The 13,567-nt window shown below is 46.6% G+C and overlaps 1 long non-coding RNA gene and 1 pseudogene across 2 annotated transcripts in view; one reads left to right on the top strand and one right to left on the bottom strand.

The window, feature by feature from the left end:
• The window catches only part of LOC127004887 (uncharacterized), a 142,183-nt pseudogene that overhangs the window by 39,998 nt on the left and 88,618 nt on the right, over nt 1-13,567 (top strand).
• LOC127004918 (uncharacterized) overlaps nt 1-13,567 on the bottom strand; it is a 135,876-nt gene that overhangs the window by 15,202 nt on the left and 107,107 nt on the right. The gene's annotated exons all lie outside the window — the stretch shown is intronic.

Consider the following 13,567-nt stretch of genomic DNA (forward strand, 5'->3'; position numbering starts at 1 on the left):
ACGGTATCTCGGGTAACATTCACAATTGGCTTGTGGACTGGCTCTCTGAGCGGAAACAGAGAGAAGTTCTAAACGGTGTTTCATCTAACTGGCTCGATGTCAGAAGCGGCGTACCTCAAGGATCAGTGCTTGGTCTCATGCTCCTCTTAATTTATGTTAATGATATCGATGATGGGCTCACTTGTAAAATATCAAAATGTGCTGATGACACAAAAATCGCTAGTAAGGTAACTACGACACTCCACGAAGAAGCATTATAATCAGATCTAGATCGACTTGCACGTTGTGCCAGTCAATGGCAAATGAAATTTAACGTTGACAAATGTAAAGTGTTACACATCGGAAACAATAACAATCGCGTTCAGTACGTTATGAATGGCCAACAACTTTCTGCAGTAAATAAAGAAAAGGATCCTGGTATCACTATATCAAGCGATTTAAGGCCCGGTCAGCATTGTTCAGAGGTAGTTAAAACCGCAAACAAATTGGTTAGCTTCATCGGACGATTCTTTAATAATAAATCGAAAAAAAGTAGTATTAAAACTGTATAATTCGCTGGTTCGACCCCATATAGAGTACTGTGTACAGTTCTGGTCTTCCTATCACAGAAAAGACGTAGAAAAGTTAGAACGGGTTCAACGGAGGATAACAAAAATTATTCCTAGATTGAGAAATTTATCTTATGAACAAAGTCTATAAGAAGTAAATTTATTCAGCCTATCAAGACGAAGAATGCAAGACAATCTAATAGAAGTATTTAAAATGTTAAAGGATTCAGTGATATTAATGCGGAAGATTACTTTACAATTGATCGATCAAATAGAACAAAAAGAAATAACAATATCAAGATAAGTGGTAAAAGATTCTCGTCGCACGAAGCCAAACACTTCTTCTTCAATCGAGTCGTTAATGTTTGGAGTTCTCTACCCTGTGATGTCGTTGATAGTACAACATTTACGGCCTTCAAGAATAGATTAGACAAGTACTTTGAATCCAACCAGTAACTAAGAAATTACTCATTGTCGTAATAACGTTAAGTTCTTTCGAATACTGGTGTCCTTGTCCGTTTTTATCGCCCGGTTAGTGGTAGCAGTAATGGTAGTTCTTTCCTCTTTCCTACATAATTTCCATGCAGTTTTTCCATGCTGCATGGTTCCTTTTCCTTTCCTGCCAGCTTTGGCTGGAGGGATGGGGGGGTGGGGAGGAGCCTTCGCCTTTGCTGTCCTTCATTCCACCTTTGATTAGATAGTTAGTGTAGCTTGTCACAAACAGCCTCGTAAGGACCATCAGGTCTGCTGTTGTTTGTTCTTCTTTTGTGTTCCTTTGTGTTCCTCCTCCTCCCCCTCCTCCTCTTCCTCCTACCCCTCCTCTTTCTCCTCCTCCTGCTCCTTAAATTAAAACTGACTTTTCGATGTATCAAGCAACCTCATTTTCCTTTACTTTTTGCGTCACTGAAACTTGACCAACATGAGGTAAATTTAATTATCTCCACTTTCCCTCCAGGTGGTGGCGGCGTGAGGTCAAGTTATGATTCACACACACGTTATATTCGCGGTATCGGGGCCAGAAAGTAGAAGACTCGATTTCTGTTGAGGGACATGGTCAGTTTCCTTATTCCATTTATTAGTTTATTTTATTCTTTATACACTAGAACACTACAAGGTGAGTATATAACTATGCTGAGACGTTCGTTAAGCTAAATGAAAACACAAACTCACAAAAATAAACTATCTCTCTTGCACGTAATTACCTTTTGTACAGAACTTAGATTACAAGAACTTTAACCATTTTTTTTAAGGTATAGGACGAAAGATTCTGACTTCCAAAAAACACATACACAAAATAAACTGTATCTTTCGCTCTTGTATGTGATTATCTTTTGTACAGAACTTATATTAAACTACAAGACCTCAAACCTATTTTTTTTACAAGCTTCAAAGTAATACGAAAGTTTCTGAGTCTCAAAACACGTTGCTGTCATCTGCCAAGCCAAGAGTATCAATGCGGATGTTAAAAGATGATAGTGATGATGATGGTGGCGGTGGTGATAATGATGATGATGAATGGTGATGAAGGAGGAGAAGGAGGAGGAGATGAAGGAGTATTAGAGATGCTAATGGTGGTGGAGGTGGTGATAGAAGATGAGATAGAGAAGGAGGAACAGTTGGAGGAGTTGTGGTGGTGACAGGAGAAGAGGAGGGGTGGTGATGGTGGTGGTAGTGGTGGTGATGGTGGTGGTAGTGGTGGTGGTGGTGGTGGTGGGTGGTGTGTTTTTCTCTGAGGACCCTTTGAACAAATATTAGACTTTCTCTGTCGGGTTAAACGGGAAGTGAAGTGGGTAGGGGGACAAGGAAGGGGAGGAGGAGGAGGAGGAGGAGGAGGAGGAGGTAGGGGTGAAGGGGATGACGGGAAGAAAAAGAAGAGGCGGGTGGACTGTCAATTCTTCTCTCCAGCCCCTCAAGACCCGGTGACACACATCCTGATCCTACGCCTATGATCATTGTGGCGTTTATACTCGCTTTCTGAACCTATAGGACTTATTACTCTCTCTCTCTCTCTCTCATTCATCATAATTAAACATCGTATAATGCTCAGACATCTCATTACCCGAAGACTTCATCACACACTTCCACACTAACGACGCAGCGTGAATGAAGGAAGCCGCTGCACGCAGTCAGAATGGGAATGTCATGCAATTATTACATTCATGAAACATTATGACCTCTACCTGTCCGGCGTGGGTATTCGATTGGCCGGGATAGCACGGTCATAGTCATACCATCCGCATAACTCCGTCTAGAAAGGGACCGACGAGTGGACCAGCTGGAGTTATTATTTTGTTAATCTGTGCTGATCGAAGTCTTTGCCTGTGTGTGTGTGTGTGTGTGTGTTATATGTGTGTTGTGTGTGTGTGTGTGTGTGTGTGTGTGTGTGTGTTATGTGCGCTTTGCTGTGGTGCGCGATGGTGGAAGATGGGATCACTGTCTCTTTTGGACTTCAGAAGTCTATATTATTTTTTTCGCGAAGAAATAATGGAAATAGTTTGGATTAAGAATCGCCGTCTGCATTACCTGGTCAGTAACAATCTTCGCTTGACTTTCTATGACTTAGGTTATTTCAAGACAAGAAGGAAACATCAGGACACACATGAAAGCAAATTTGACAATACCTGGCACCAAATTTCTTTGCCAATTATAAATTATTCTTGGCACCTGGTTTCTTTGTGAGAGCTGCACGTTACAGCATGCATATTATCCTGAGCCTGCTTCGTTTACAGCAACAACAACAACAACAACAACAACAACAACAACAACAACAACAACAACAACAACAACAACAACAGCAACACAGCAACTCTGGAACAATCTTCCTTCATCTGTATTTCCTCTTGCCTATGACTTGAACTCTTTCAAGAGGAGGGTATCAGGACACCTCTCCTCCCGAATTTGACCTTGCTTTTGGCCACCTCTTCTGATTCTTTTATGGGAGCAGCGATTAGCGGGCTTTTTTTATTATTGTTTTCTTTTTTTGTGTGCCCTTGAGCTGCCTCCTTTGTTGTAAAAAAAAAAAAACCACGACACTAACCCGCCTCCTCCTCCTCAACGCCGCGTGTACCTAACGACACTCAGACTTCTCTTGACCCGAAGCGACGCAGTGAAAGCCGCACGAGGTGGACGGATGGTAGCAGCAGCACCACTCTTTACGAAGCCGAGCCGAAGCGTGGGCGAGGGCGAGGGCCGAAACCGGGTCCAGAGTCTGATAAGAAGTCTGTTTGCTCGCCACTCCTCGCCGGTTTCCTCAGACACTAATTAGCCAGTTTTCGTCTAGTCTTTTATTATGCAGCTCTCACATTCTTGTTTCTTGTTTCTCTCGTCTAGCTTGTTTCTCGTCTCGTCTCGTCTCGTCTCGTCTCGTCGTCTCGTCTCTCTCTCTCTCTCTCTCTTATACATTGTCTCCTGGTTTAAACTTAACCCGTTTACATTTAGTTTACTTTATTTTTTCTGGTATACTTTCTCTTCACATTTCATATATCCTTTTTCAGTAAATGTACGTTCCCACAGCATCAGAACTCACTACTACTACAACTACTACTACTACTACTACTACTACTACTACTACCACTGATAATGATAATAATAATAATGATGATGTCGTTGGTGATAATAATAATAATAATAATAATAATAATAATAATAATAATAATAATAATAATAATAATAATAATAATAATAATAATAATAATAATAATAATAATAATAATAATAATAATAAAAACGTAAAGAATTTCAATACAGATAAAGGAAATAAACGCCTAAACAAAGGGTTATGGTTGCAAATCTGGTACACGGAACGAAAGAGAAGAAAAATAAAACGTTAATTTCTGACTCAGGGACATGAAGGGCAATGTCACGACGATCGACTGACCAGTTATAGCGAAAACAACCAATTTCTCTATTAGTGAAGCCTTACGTAGTGTTAACTTTCCTCGGATTCACGTCGCAGCCCTTGGCCTGTCTTCCTGCGCTGCAAAATAAAGACAAGAAGTAATGGCTCGGCGGGGTTGCTTTAGGGAACAGGTTCCCATGTGGCATATTATTAGCCAACACGCCACTCGTACGATTTTACAGTCGCATGCGGGCGCCCGCCTTAAAGCTTAACACAATTCCTCCTTTCTCCTGCGTGTGCTCCCTCCTGCTGCGTCCAGGAAGGGAGGGTGGCCAGCAGTGATGGTGCTACGGGAAGTAACAACCACGACCCGAAAGGTGAGACGCCCTGGGTTCAGCCACGCGGGAAGGGATCAGGATCCTGCACACGGAACGAATGGGGTATCAGGAAACAGATCAGAGTGAGTGAGACAGATAACTGTAGCCTCGACGGTGAGGGAAATGTGTTTTGTTAGATTTAAACATATACATTTGGTAGTGGAGCATCTCTTTGCGGGCAGGTCCATGTGCTCCTCTCCACCCGTGACTATGAGCGCGTCCGGTGTCGCACCTGAAGCTGTGGTAATACATCGGTGACGCGAAAGTGACACAAAGGATGGGCGTTGTTAGGCTTTATGTCATGATGATCGGACATCCTTTTGCTGGCGTGTCTACATTCTCCTTGCCACCCATCAGTTCCGCCGTCGTCCCAATGAACGTTATGGCGTATATCAGTAACGTGAGCGACCTTAGGCAACTCGGCGACAGACGAGGCACGCTTCTTGGAGGGGCGTATGGGTGGGCGGGGGGGAGAGGGGCGGGAAGTGGGTACGACCGCAGCCAGTCACACTCTCTCCTGTGTCAACATTGGACGGGAAGTGGAGCGCGCGGCGGGGGTTTGCACGCCTCTTCCTGCCTCTTCACGCCTTCACGCACCGTCACGCCAGGCCATGCACACCGCCTGATGCAATGCCGCGGCTATGGAATACTGCAGCGGTGGGGCAGAACGCGGAAGGCTGGCGGAGTGACTGACTGACTGACTGACTGCACAGAATAACTGAGTGCAAGACCCTTGTTTGGCGAGCCTCGTGGGTTTTCCGTGAGTTACTTCCTTGTGACGCGATACACGCATATTTCGTCGCTCTACTGTCACTGTTATTATGTGTATACGCTGCTACTGCCATCCTCTCTCCTCTCCGCCTCTCTCTCTCCTTCCTCCTTCCTCTCTCTCTCTCTCTCTGACGAGGGGATTATTATGGTGTCCTTTGAAAACATTGGTGTGTGTGTGTGTGTGTGTGTGTGTGTGTGTGTGTGTGTTTGAGAGAGAGAGAGAGAGAGAGAGAGAGAGAGAGAGAGAGAGAGAGAGAGAGAGAGAGAGAGAGAGAGAGAGAGAGAGAGAGAGAGAGAGAGAGATAGAGAGAGAGAGAGAGAGAGAGAGAGAGAGAGAGAGAGAGAGAGAGAGAGAGAGAGAGAGAGAGAGAGAGAGAGAGAGAGAGAGAGAGAGAGAGAGAGAGAGAGAGAGAGAGAGAGAGAGAGAGAGAGAGAGAGAGAGAGAGAGAGAAAGCATTATATACATTCAATACGTGCCTTGCTATGGACGCCATGACGCGTTACAAATGGCATCAAGATTTATGGGCACGCCAAACACAGGTGACTGTCTTGAAGGCTCGAAGATAAACATGTCATATAAAAAGACTCGTAGTATTTGCTGTGTACATGAAGCTCACGTGCTGCCTTTTTGTTCCAGGACGGAGTGTGTCTGCGGCGCCTTTGTAAATGAACAGGACGAGGGAGCACGCCAGCAGCCACCCCCGTGAAGGAAGACGTCTCCTCAGCGCCCACCCGGAGGCTCTTTGGTCTGTGATGTGGACGGCGAGAGTTCCTGGCTGAGACAGCGTCGCGTGGAAGTAGCCATGCCTTCCCCAAGACCACAGTAATCACGGGTAAATATGGAAGATCGAAAAAAATGGTGGTCTCGTTGAGAGGGGTGGACCCGACCATACGGCAGGGCGGGGCCACAGCTGACCCGCGTTGACCCTCCTCACCCTCAACATGCGGTCCCTCACCTACAGTTGGATAGGGCTGTCGGCGGCAGCGCCCCTCATCTTCCTAATATGCGCCTGGGTGCTGGGGGTCTTCCACTCGTACCGTCGACAGTGGCGCTCCGTTGATCTCTTCCTTCTGGCAGTGTTTGTACAGGAGCTGCTGATGGCAGTTCAGGTGTTTGCCTTCGCGCTCCTCAGCCTCATGAGACCAGAGTCCGCCGCCGCCTGTGGGGCCTTCGTCTGGAGCCTGGCGCCACGCGGACTCTTCAAGCGGCCACGGTGGCGTCGCTGCTGGTTGATCGCGCCTCACCAGTCAATGGCCCTACAAGTACCGGTTCAGCGTGCGGCGCCACCAGATACGGTACCACCTGGCGGTGCTGGCGACCATCGCCGCCTTGGTGGGCGTGGCGGCCATCCTCGCCCGCCCGGCCGATGCCCCCGACACCTTCGAACACTGCAGCTTCATGCCACACGCCCTCCACATCCGCCTGTCCCTGTTTGTGCTAAGCGTGTACGGACTACTCGTGGTGGCCGGGAGTGTGAGCATGGGCGTGGTGCAGGCGGGGCGCGGCTGCACCGAGTCATCGCCGCACTCTGACATGGCGCCCATCACTGCCACCAACTCCTCGACCAGTTCAAGTGGCGGGAGGCAAAACTCAGCCCTGCACGCCGCGGCCTCCTCCGCCTCCACAACCTCGTCCACTGCGTCGTCGGGGCGGTTGGGAGGGGCGCACGGAGCTATGCAGACAGCTTCCTCAACCTCGGACCTGGTGCCCCCTCCACCGCCCCACAGGCCGCCGCCCGCACTGCCCAACAGGTTGCAGAAGGGAGTGGGCGTCAACAGGACTGGAGTCGCCGCCCGCACGCCCGCCTCAGACTTTCGCTGGGGCACGACCCTGGCCGTGGCGGCGCTTTGCTTTCTTGTCAACCACCTTCCCTACATGGTGAGTACCAGACACAGGTTGTTTTCTTGATTTTTTTCTCTCTCTGAATCCTAAACACCCTGAGGTCACGTAGTTCTTGAGTCATAGACGTCACTCGGTCCGCTCACTGGACTTGTGATACTCTGAGTACAAGATGTTGTTGAGTTCACGTGGTCTTTCTTTATCATGTGTTTTGAATCCGAAACGTTTCAGGCTTCATACGGAATAATATTTGGAGAGTGCCGCTGATCTTCAGCCTTGATATCTCAAGGTCCATGAAGTGTTTTCTTAATATATCCTATTTAGAACCCTGAGCACAGGTTTCATGGCGGCATGTGAGATGCAAACACCACTGCTAACATTTTTTTTTAATCGGATACTTAACATGAAATTTAAGTATTCTTACGACCAATTTTATATTCATCCCGATCTCGTTTTCAAATGTACCTGGGTATAAAATGACGAGGGCCAACATTCTATCTTTTTTTCATTTGCACTAATATTCATCGCTACTTTTATTACTAATATCCAAGCCCTTTCTTCTTAACCATACCGCATACTCATCATCATCAGCCTCTGGGACATGTTCAATATTTTTGTTTTCATGCAGTAAAAGGAAAATAAAAAGTTACGCAGCCTGAGCAAGAGTGAAAACATGTGAAGCCTTCGCCGCAGTAGGTGTTGGCGTTGTTATGATGTATACGAGGTGCAAGGTGCCAGTGTGTGACAGGCGACACGTTGAGGTGCTGAGCGGCATAAACTGTCGGGTGTGAGGTGTGTGCAGAGCAAGGCAGGAAAAGCAGCTCTTGGTCTTAGCGGCATCAATTGAGGTGGCTGGCGGAGGCGACAAGTAAAAAAAAATAGGGAAGCTGATCCTGCTGGTCTGGTTGCTGCAGCTACTGGGCTGACCACCTTATCCACACGCCCGCCTTTCATGGCCACCGTTCAGCCTTGGGCGGTAACAGTACTTTGGTTACCCGCTAAGAACTTGCTGAATGAATGCCTACAAGAACAAAACGATGCAATGAATCGTGGGTGGCATCTAAGGCGTTTGTCTTTTATAAAACTCAGTAAATCTTGAGGATTCTTAGAAGACCCACCTGATGGTAAAGCTGAGGGCACACGTTAGGTTATGTAATTCCTCCGGGATTAACTCCATTTTGACCCTTGGAATTTAATGTGAAACTGTGAAATACAAAGTTGACTCTGAGTTCCATGAATGGAGTACCTCATTTGTCGTCCCTCCCTTGCTGCCACCCCCTGCCGGGCTCTGGTGCCACGCTGCACACTTTCGCTTCCCCTCTGAATGGCGTAACGTTCTCTGTAAAAGTTCACAACCATCTCCAGTACACCAAGCCGACAGATCTCTAACAAAGTAGAAGAAAAAAAAACACCTGAAACTTGACTTCCTTGAATACAAACTGAAAACGTTTTGCAAATCATCATGGCGTAAATAAAAACGATTTTATGAGAGGTCTAATATGACTGTGTATTGATTATGTGCTCTTGTAGCATGTAAACAAACGATAGTAACAAGATGTTGCTGCCATAAGTTCACAGATCGCTTGTGGAATTTCTAATCTAATAACGGCATCATTAGTTTTCCCTCCACCAGACACCACCCTCCCTTTGCTGCAGTAGTGGAGGAGGAGGAGGAGGAGGAGGAGGAGTTACTATAAAAGTGATATATTATAGGCTACACTTGAAAGTCGCCCCTGCACCACCGTTGTAATCCTTGCCGCCTCAAGTGTTATATTGGAAAGACAAATCCATCCTACTACACCACACTCTCTGCAAGATCGACTGCTACACAGGAAGACTGAACGCACGCCGCCCCGCCCGTGTTGTTCATCATCGCCGCGGTGCCTCATCATCGGAGCCGCCGCCGAATGTCAGAGGTGAAGGTGCGGCGCTCTGTACGGCCACTAGCGTAGCACCGCATCATCGCCTCGGTACTCTCCCAACGCTCGGTTACTTCCTCTTCTCCGGCAGGGGTACGCCACGAGGGGCACGCGATTAAAAAAAGGGTTACCTATCTTTGCGTAATGATGTACTTGTACCAACTATGCCATACTACATGTTGGTTATAAGAGCGCCGCGGGAAACGACAGTGATATAAAACTGACTTCGATAAGAGTTTTACTATTTACATTTCAGGTCACCCATATATACTCTCTCTCTCTCTCTCTCTCTCTCTCTCACTAGGTGGCGCGTCGGGTTTCTCGCATACGGTGTTCGGTCCGGAAGAGGAATGGTGGACTATTAATTTAGCATGTGTGGGTGGGGGTGTGTGTGGGTGTGTTCCCTCGTCAGCTGCGCGCCACGAGGTGATGCAGTGGACAATAGATGAGGCACTGAAGGAATTTTAATGAGATCGCATTCTTCAAGCTCACAGCCTCTCTTTTTATCTCCCTAACTATCTATCAATCTGTCTATCTATCTTTCTCTCTCTCTATCTGCCTATCTAATTCAAAAGCACGAGATAAAACGGCACATGATAAAAGAAAATAATATAATCTAACGATCTAAAAGCTAAATGGAGAGAGAGAGAGAGAGAGAGAGAGAGAGAGAGAGAGAGAGAGAGAGAGAGAGAGAGAGAGAGAGAGAGAGAGAGAGAGAGAGAGAGAGAGAGAGAGAGAGAGAGTACATACCTATGCGCGTGAGAGAAAAAAACAGCAATATATGAGCAGTAAGCCTGAAAACGCCTCGTAAAAAAGAGCTGAGCGTAAGTAAGCCTGACAGTCCCTAAAGGTCGGCCCCGCGGTGTGATGGATAACAGGGCGGTACTGAGTTACATAGACGGCTGTTACTTTGTCTGCCCCCCTCCCCCCTCTCCTCTACACGCATGGACCTACAACCCCTCCCCTCTACACACACACACACACACAAACGCACACACACGATCACCATCCCTACTCCCTCCCCTCCACACACACACACACACACACACACGACGCCCTCAGCTTCACACATATGCTTTATTTATTTATTTTTTAATCAAGAGTATAGCAAAAAGAGGAAGAAGTGGGTTAGTGGAGAAAGTACAGTTGGGGGAAGAGGCAGGACAGTAGGAGTGCAAAATAGTTGTCTACTGTTGGTTCGTTGTAGTCATGTTGCTGCTATATTATCCCATAGCCTCATGTGGCATACGCGGGTTGGCCTTGGCTGAGGACACGGAAAGGCAACTCAGAACGGTGGCTATAGGTCGGGCGTGGATGGGATGGAGCACATTTGATTTTTTCTAAGTTCGGAAGGAAAAAAATGTATGTGGATTGCTACTATACCAGACTACGGGATGCACTCACTTCTTAATTCATACCGCAAAGAAGCTTCAAAGAGAGTCATTAGGGCGTTGCTTTATCAATAATTGGGTCAGAATGAGAAAAGTCTGAAGAATACTGAGATAATGGTCGGTAATTTCAAACGCCTTCTCCTCTCATATCAACTAATGCCAAAGGTCGGAAAGGCGATCAACCGGGTTTTAATGAGTGCTTTTTTTAGGTTCACGTCATAGATGAATGGTTAAACTACCAGCAGAGTGATAAAACTTTCAGATCGTTTGAGTATGCTATTTTCTTTTATTATTTGCCGTTTTATCTCGTGCTTTTGAATTAGATAGGCAGAGAGAGAGAGGAGATAGATAGACAGATTGATAGATAGTTATGGAGATAAAAAGATAAACGGATATTTTCTTCTCTTTTGGCCGCTCATCTGTACACTCTTTTATGGGGCAGTGATTAACGGGCTTTTTTCTCCTCGCTTATTTTTTTGCCCTTGAGCTGCTTTCTTTGCTGTAAATAAAAAAAAGGGTTACCTATCTTTGCGTAATGAAGTACTTTTTTCATCCACCTTATAAAAGCTGACTTCGATGACAGTTTACTAAAATTTTACACATTTCAGGTCACCCATGTACAAAGAGTCTGTATTTTCTCTCTTTAAAAACGCTCAGAACTCCTACGAAAGCCTTTTTAAATAGGTATAATTAGGCGCCGCGCCGAAATGTTTAAGAATATGACCTCAAGAACCTTCGTACATAAGGGCAGCGTTTCGAGTTGAGCCAAGAAGACGCGTGAGTTCTCTGCGTTCTTCTCCTCGCTCACACAACGAAGAATGTCCCTCAATTCCTTCAGCCAATAATCTGTCAAGAGGCCGGAAGGGTAATGAGTCGGCGGGGCGAGGATCTGGCTGACACAAAGGGGGTGGCGATGGCGGCCCCTCCTTGTGACGTCCATGTAACGACTTTGGCATTCCTTTAACCATACCCGCTCTCTCTGTGTGTCTGTTGCTTTCTTCCTTTTTTTATTGCATTCACTCATTCTTTTTTTCTTTCTTTCTTTCTTTTTTTCTTTCTTCTCTCGTCTTTCTCTCTTTCTTCTTTCGACTCTCTCTCTCTGTCTCTCTCTCTCTGTCTGTCTGTCTATCTCTGTCTGTCTGTCTGTCTGTCTGTTCTCTCTCTCTCTCTCTCTCTCTCTCGTTCATTAACCTGTGCTTCAAGGTGTCCACGCTGTTTACACTAATGATCGGCTAAAACAACAAACTCGGCTTACTCGGAGTCCTGTTACCGAGACTCTATCTAATGGATCTTAATTGTTCCGGCCTAAGATAATTACTGGCCCTCGCAGCACGAATATTAATTAATCTATAGGCGCCGAGGCCCATCTGTTGTGCCTGGGTGGGTGGTCGCAGAGTGGGTATGGGCCTGTGAGAACGTGGAGGAAGACAGAATGACAGGAATGCTAAGAAATGAGTCTGCCGTGTGGGTGCTCTGGGGTCTTCTTATCCTTCAGAGGTTTAAAGGTCATGAGGAGTCGCAAGTGAGGTCCAGGGCGAGGCGTAGTGTATAGCGTGAGCACTCAACTCGTAAAGGCTTCAGGATTGGTCACGCCCTGTCGTTTACTGCTAGTTTATTTGTTTACTTGTGGCTTGTTTATTTTATTCATTTTTCGAGACACACCAAGAGAGGTAAATAATCCCAGCTTCATGTTAGTCGTAAAAGTAAGATAAGAGGTGCTGAAGAAAAATATCAAAGTCGGTGTAGGTGATGGTTAAGTTTGTTTCCGAGAGCCGTATGCTAAAACATTTCGGCGCCCATGCTCATGTATTTGACAAGGCTTCGTAGGAGTTTGGGGCATTTCCATAGGTAGTTTGATGACCCTGGTGTGATAGTTTGGCCCTTCTTCTGCACCGTGAACCTAAATAAACACTAATTAGAACTCAGCTGATATACATTTTGGTCGTTTGAGAATACCATCACTGACCCTTTTGAAACTGGAAGAGGCTGTATATGCCCACCCAATTCACTCGTATACTCTGTGGTCAGTCCGTCGTCCAGGTCATCAGTTCTTAGGCGTGCCCAAGCTGTTCCTCCCGCACTAATTCATCTGGCAGCACTGGATGGGACGATGGAAAAATGGGCTGCCTTATATAGTGCCCGTCAGCCTTCCCGGCACCCACGAACCCTGACGCGTGGGTACCATGATCGGAGTACGCAACGCTCTGCACATCGCCGCCAGGTAGGAACTCCGTAATAAATCCCTCCCATATTTAGCATGATGCAAACTTTAACCCAGTTTTCTCCCTATAAACTCGCGCTGGTGTTGGCGGAGGCGGCAGTATAAAGTTATTGGTGTCTGCATGATATTATAACTCCAATACACATACTGAGAGTGAGTGTAGGGTAGAGATGCTTTCAGTGAAGTTCGGGACAGCCAGACATTAAGCTTTCATACTGATTCTCCCTTTTATCAGCAACGAAATCATCTACACGTACTTTCATAATAAGCAGTGTTACTTATCTGAACATTCACGTGAAAGCAACTAAGACCAAACGTGAGCGAGCGATCTCTGGGCCACAAAAATCCTTGAAAGCGTTGTCTCGGGCTTTGTTGGCAGTCGCGGCTGACTGGACTCACTCTATGGACGAGATGATGGATTGACAAAGACGCGCACGTGTCTTATTGTACGTAAAAAAAAAGAGAGCTTCGTGAGGGCCTGGATACCTATCGCCTCGCCTATATATGAATGGAAGGAATGAAGGGTGGGTGGGTGGAGTCCGCGGGTGGGGTGGGCGTGAGGGTGTGGGCGTGGCCGGGTGTGGCGGCGGCGGATGGTGAGGCGTGGGAACGGGCGGGCGAGTGTGGGCCAGCCAGCCAGCCAGCCATAGCCTTGCCCAACC

The sequence above is a fragment of the Eriocheir sinensis genome, chromosome 3 (genome assembly GCF_024679095.1).
Source record: "Eriocheir sinensis breed Jianghai 21 chromosome 3, ASM2467909v1, whole genome shotgun sequence".
In the NCBI taxonomy this organism is placed as follows: Eukaryota; Metazoa; Arthropoda; class Malacostraca; order Decapoda; family Varunidae; genus Eriocheir; species Eriocheir sinensis.